Below are 6,682 nucleotides of genomic sequence, written 5' to 3'. Positions count from 1 at the left end.
GTGTCTGAGCCCGCCCTGGAGGTGGAACGGACGGAGACCGGGCGTGGAATGCGTGAGGGCGGGGCCTCGAGGGGCTGTCAGAGGTCTGTGTCTGTGCGCCTGCTCCAGAGAAAAATGCTCTGCTCGACGAAGACTTCCGCTTAGAGGCACTGGTTTGGAAATTTTGCTTTCATTTGATGCAATTAATTGATTAAAATTAAAGATGGGACTGAATTTGCAATACCTGATTGGGAGATTAGTACATTTTAAACCAATTTAACACTAGCCAGCATACCTAGAAGGATTTGAGTTTAAAAAAAAAAAAAAAAAAACAGTTTAATCAACCTAAGCGCTGTTTGAGGCCCAATTAGGATTTGCATACCCACTTCTTGGAAAGAGCTAAATTACTTATCATATTTCCAACTAGGTACTGGGTTCAAAAGGGTCGCACCACAGTGGTACGGTTATTGGAAAAACCAAATGCAAATGTGTAAAGAGATTTGAGACTCCTTTATATAGACTTTAAACCATACATTATTTTTTTTTTGGATTTAACAGTTTATTATGATTTATAAGTGTCATTTTTAAAAACATCAGTCCATTAAACCATGTAGAAATAAGTATGCAAAAAGTCTGCAAAACAAAATATTCTTTAAACATGTTTAAGTAGATAGATTATCTGAAATTCTGGATTGTTCAGTCACTTCATTATTATGCTATGGCAGCCAAGTAATCCTTAACTTCAGTTGGAGTAAGTAGCCTAAATCCAGCTTCATTGCAGATTCCAACTTCAATGTTATCTTCTGTCATTTGCCCTTCAAAACTTTCCTTTAGGGTTAAGATGGCTGTATGAATGGCATCTTCAAGTTCCAAATCTTCATTGTATCTTTTCTCAAGGAATGTTTTCCCATTCACATAGTTCTTTCCCATGGCTGTGGCCTTCCAGGCAAAGTAAGCTCCAGATGGATTTGACTGAAATAAATATGGTCGTCCCTCATTCCATCCACAAATAAGTAAAGAAACTCCAAATGGACGAACACCACCTGACTGGGTGTACTCTTGCATCACAGAAGCTACTCTCTGAACCAGCTGAGCTGTGGGAATGGGTTCTTGGTAAACAAGATAATATTGCTGAGCCAGTTTTCAAGCTCTGTGCACAAGCACTCTGTAATCTGGGCCCATGCCACTATAGACCAAACCTATATGTTTGGTAATTGGTTCCACTTTGTGTACACTTCGCTCATCATACAGAATGGATTTCTGTTTCTTCTCAGTTGCTAATACCACACCATTTGCAGCTTTAATTCCCACTGAAGGGGCTCCTCCAGCTACAGCAGCCAAAGCGTATTCAATCTGGACAAGTTTACCAGAGGGGCTGAATGTAGTCAACGAAAAGCTGTAACCGCTCTCCGCCATCTTTACCCCTAAACCATGCATTATTAAATTACTAGTGACAATATGTAGAGATATCAATGAATTTCATAAAAAAGACTTTTTAAAATATTGATGTAAATTTTAAAAGTTACTTGCAGCACAATGATGAATCTATGTTGTAAAATTACATATTGAAATAAATAACTTATTTGGGGAATTCCTATTCGATTTCACTCTTATCTGATATAAATGTCTGCCACACAACTTCTTTCTTTGTATTATCTCTCTCTCTTTCTCTCTCTCTCTCTCTCTCTCTCTCTCTCTCTCTCTCTCTCTCTCTCTTTCTCTCTCTCTTGTTCTGGTTATCAAACCCAAGGACCTTGCACTATACACTTTTCACATTGTCCTTTTTTTACCATCAAACCCTCAGCATTTTTTTTCTCAGTACTAGGGATTAAAATTAGGGTGCTTTACCACTGAGTTACATCTCCAGCTCTTTTTATTTTTATTTATTTATTTATTTACTTATTTTTAGTCAGGGTCTTGCTAACTTGCTGAGGTTGATCTCAAACGTGTGATCCTCCTGCCTCAGCCTCCCCAGTCACTGGGATTACAAGTTTCCATCACCACTTCTGGCACCTCTAAACAAAAGGAAGAGGGTAGAAAAGGGAAGAGAGTAAGAGAGGAAAAGAGATGAAAGGGTATAAACTGCAGGGATTGTGGGCTGAAACTGTATTCTGTCTACCTTACTTGCTGCTTGAGAAAATCCCTAGTGCCGAGTACTCTTACCTATTTCAAGTCAGAACTTGTTATTTGCTACTGTGCCTGTGGTTTTTGTATTCATGTCAGTTAGATCATGGACATCAACCTTGAGAAATGAAAAGTTACCATTATTGTTGACAGCCACAAATGTATCCTCATCCTTTGTTTCTTAAGTGTTCTCAATTTTTTAGATTTTAATTTAATTTTTTTGTATGGTACTAGGGATTGAACCCAGGGGTACTCTACCACTGAGCTACATCCCAATCCTTTTTATTTTTTACTTTGAACAGGCTCTAGCTAAGTTGCCCAGGCTGGCTTTGAACTTGCAATCCTCCTGCTGACATTCAGTGCCCCTACGCCTCTGCTTTCTTCATCCATGTTTCCTCTGTGAAGATGGACTGGATTATGATGTTTTTGTTATCATATAGAATGAAACTTCACTCTTTACTTTTTTTTGGTGGTGATACTGGAGATTGAACCTACCATATATTAAAGGGGCACTCTGCAATTCAGCCACATTCCCCGTCCCTGAAACTGCAATCTACCTAGTTAGGGAAGGGTTTCCCCCAAACTACTTGTTTATGTAAGTATGCCAAATATGTAGTCAACTTCCATGCTTTCCAGACCCAAAAGCATAAGCTTTGTTCCTTTGTTGATCTCTTGTTAGCAAGTTGATAAACTTGCCAATTTCTAAATATCCATTTGTCTAGGGAACTTTATTTTTAACACTAGACAAGTGAGGTCTCTTTTACTTCCCTCATCCATATATGGACAAAGAATCTCAAACAGGCATACACACAGAGCCAACTTCTAATCTCTAAACCAGGCAGTTGTATTCCCCAGAAATCTTCCCATCCCATACTCAGAGGCTGGGTCAGAGCCTCCTGGACATGATTTCTAGAGAACAAAGCACCCTAAGTAACCCTGAGGGAAATCCTGCTCATGTCCCCACTTTTCCAGAAAGTTGTCCCTTACCAGAAGTTCATATATCTGCAGTTTACCTCCTTAAGCCAGCAGAGGGCAGGACAGCCACATAAAAGCTACCATTATAAACCCAGCCTCCAGATGTCTTAATTAGTTATTTAGGAGAGAGAAAGGAGAGAAATCCCTTGGTCTCCTGGATAATAGAAGTAAAAGTCAAGGTCAATATTTGAGAACCAAAGTGGGGTGAAAGATTGACTTTACTTCCTTCTAAACAAGACCAATTTCACCTAACATGATAAGTCAAAGTCTAGAAAAAAATTACCCCAGGATTCAATCTGCTTGTGGCAGGACATAGCTTAGAGGATCTTCTAACACAATCTCCTCCTATTTTTTTTTTTTCCTTTTTATCAGTGCTGGGGATTGGATCCAAGGCCTTATTCATGATAGGCAAGTGCTCTACCACTGAATTCATCCCCAGCCCTTTTTATTCTTTTATTTGAGACAGTGTCTAGCTAAATTGCCCAGGCTGTCCTCAAACTTGACATCCTCCTGCCTTGGCATAGCTGGGATTACAGGCATGCACCACCATACCCAACCAACCTCCTCCTTTTTTTTAACCCCACTTCCCACCCCAGGATAGGAATCCCTACATCATCCCGACAAAGGACCCTCACCTTTTTTTTTATACCTCCATGAATGAAAGCCGTATGGTCCAACTTGGAACAAAATACACTTTTCTTTGACACCCAAAGAATAAGCCTGTTCCCTTTAGAAATTGCAATGTGTACCTGACCTCTGCATCAGAAAATGAGATTCTCCTCATGGGTCAATTTTTATCGGGTACAAAAACATTTCCCAATAACCCATCCCATTTCTGCTGATACAGCCAAGGCAACAGCACATGTACTTTATCAAGAGAAAGCCAACACTGGCAAGGGGAAGGGAATTACCTACCCACATACTTGCACTCTGGGGCTGTAGAAGGACCACTTTCCTAAGCATCCACACCAATCTCAGGTCATGTGGCATTCTGCTCTATAGGACTGTTTAGGGATATTAAAGAGCCCTGTCACACAGACAAGAAAGTAGAGAGGAGGAAATGAAAGGCCCCACCCAAATCTCACAGTGATGAAGTCTCAAGCTTGTAAAAACCCATTTTTGCTGACTCTTGCCCCTTCCCTGCCTTCTTTAACCAACACCTGAATCAATGGCTACAGATGTTGTCCTTGAAGGAGTAACCAAGTAAATAGAAAGTACCCAGGCCCATGTGATTGGAAGAAAGCAGATGGGTAAGAACCCTTCCTAGGAAGTGAAGGAAATGGGACTGACTTGGGGAACAGAATAGTTTAAGCCTAAGGGCATGATACTTGGACAGGACCTGCACTACACTTACCTATCATAGAGGCACCTTCTAAGGACAGCACCTCATCCATACCACTGTCTAAAAGGGTTTATGTCACGTGATATCAATCCCCACTACTAGTCCCAACTCACTGGGCTACAAGTGACACCACACCGAAGAGCAGATGAACCACAAGCTGATCAGTATCTTACAACCTGCACTGGCTCAAAAAGATGAGTTGAGCCACTCAGTTTTTCTCTCTGCCTCAAAAAGACCTTGAAAATGTGGAAAGACCAAGATACTTAGGAGCAGGTGCTAAAAGGTCCTGAGAGAAAGGTCCAGAGACCATGAAAGGAGTAAAAAAGAAATGTAGCATGTTTACATGAGAAATAGAAAAGATATTGAGATGAGGAAAGGAAAACCAGCGAGTACATATATAAAGGGAGCATGGAGAAGACATGGGAAATATGGAGAGTGATGTTGATAGAGGCATAGGGAAGCAGGGAGCTTTGAACTTTACCTTACTGCTAAGGATGCTGGAGTGACCTGTGAGCCCATGAAAATTTCCATTTCCAGGCTCCTAAATGCTTGACTGCCTTGTGGTACATATAATGCATATAAAACACTTGGAACAGTTAGTAGGCATATAGTAAGCACTAAGGGTTTGCTATCGTTAAGAAGTCAAAGTCCTTCTGTTATTTCCTTAAAACAATGAAAAAATGAATACTGTAAGTCAAAACAAAGTCTAAAACTGATCAGTGTGGGAGTGAGGGACTACTTCCCTCGTCGATGAGATTCTGCTCAAACAGATGGGCTCATACCCTGCTCATAAGCCACCAGATGGTGACCGGCTGGTCCTCCACTTTGTTCTGACCACTGGAATCCTTTTGTATGTTCCACTGTTCAATTAAGCCTCTGTGACACAAAGCCACAGTGAAGCATGAAGCCAGCACCTCCTGTATTTATACAGAAAGGATTTTTGCCACAAGGCCGGGTTCAGGTGGGAGACCAATTCCCCACACTGTGACTTGTTAGCACTTGCAGTTTGCAGAGGCTTCCTTTAGCGCACCTTTGATCTTGGATCTGTGCAAACAGAATCCATGGGGCCAGTCTCAACGAGCCCCAGCTTCTTGTACTTTTCCCACGGAATTTCCCAATGTAATTGTCCTTTTAAATGATATCTATAACCTCTTTCCCAGACTGCTTTCCTACAACCTCCAGGAACTCTAGGGCACAGAATAAGTACTAAACTTGTATAAATGAAATGCCTGGCCATCCTTTAACTAGATCAAGGGGAAAATTTCACCCTTCGTCCCCTGCCAATAGACTATCAAGGGATTCTCCATTTCTACAATCACAATGGACAGTTTTTGGGGTATCTGGAAAGCTCACAAGTCCCCTTTCTCCCTGTGGTACTCCAATCACCCCCAGGGGTAAGCCAACAAAAGCCACATTCTGTCAGGTTTCTCTTCCCACCATATTTAATGACCCAGTCAGTGGTAGACCCTGACCCCAAATAAATTGATTGGATTCTCTCTTCTGGATATTAAGAATTAGGATCAAAATAGTCTCACTGTAACTGGCCTAAAATGTTGAAGATTTGAACAGTCACTTTCTGTTGTATGACTAGGAAGCAGGAAACACCAGGCAGCGGAGAAAAGATTAGAACCAGCTATGCAGGGCAAAAAAAACGTGAGAGCTACCAAGAGTACCATCTGGGTTTCCAATTGCTTTTCTTCCCCATCCAAACTCTGTGTGGGCCAGGTGCAATGACACACACCTCTAATCCCAGTAGCTTGGGAGGCTAAGGCAGGAGGATTCCAAGTTCAAAGTCAACCTTGGCAACTTAGTGAGGCCCTAAGCAACTTTGTGAGACACTGTCTCAAAAAAAAAAAAAAGAAAAGAAAAAAGAAAAGAAAAGAAAGAAAAATAGAACCAGGCTATAAATGTGACTCTGTGGCTAAGCACCCTAGAGACTACTAGAATATTAATATGTATGAGGAAACTGAGGCATAAAATTGATGCATGTTCAAGTGGCAACAGATGATCTAGCTTTTCCTAAGAAGGATACAATTTGGGTGTCCTGGTTGTGTGATTTGGAAAAAGATTCCTTTTATCCTCTCTAAACTGGTTTGACTTGGGATTCTGTCACTTTTGGTTAAAAGAACACTGATGAAAGAGAGATGAGATGGATTCTTTCATTTTTCAGGGTCTATTTTTCTTTCTTTTTGACAGTACTGGGGATTGAACCCAGAGCCTCGTGTGTACTAGGCACATGCTCTACCCCTAAGCTATACCCCC

The 6,682-nt window shown here is 41.2% G+C and overlaps 1 non-coding gene and 1 pseudogene across 1 annotated transcript; both read right to left on the bottom strand.

Annotated features, from left to right (window-relative positions):
* Positions 1–527: 527 nt before the first annotated feature.
* On the bottom strand, positions 528–1,410 carry LOC124964218 (proteasome subunit alpha type-2-like; annotated as a pseudogene).
* A 5,200-nt stretch (positions 1,411–6,610) lies between these two features.
* Trnat-agu (transfer RNA threonine (anticodon AGU)) lies at positions 6,611–6,682 on the bottom strand. The gene has a single exon. It is a non-coding gene; the product is annotated as a tRNA-Thr (tRNA).

Source organism: Sciurus carolinensis, chromosome 14 (genome assembly GCF_902686445.1).
Source record: "Sciurus carolinensis chromosome 14, mSciCar1.2, whole genome shotgun sequence".
In the NCBI taxonomy this organism is placed as follows: domain Eukaryota; kingdom Metazoa; phylum Chordata; class Mammalia; order Rodentia; family Sciuridae; genus Sciurus; species Sciurus carolinensis.
The sequence above is the reverse complement of the archived record's forward strand: the minus strand, read 5'-3'. Positions and strand labels throughout refer to the sequence as shown.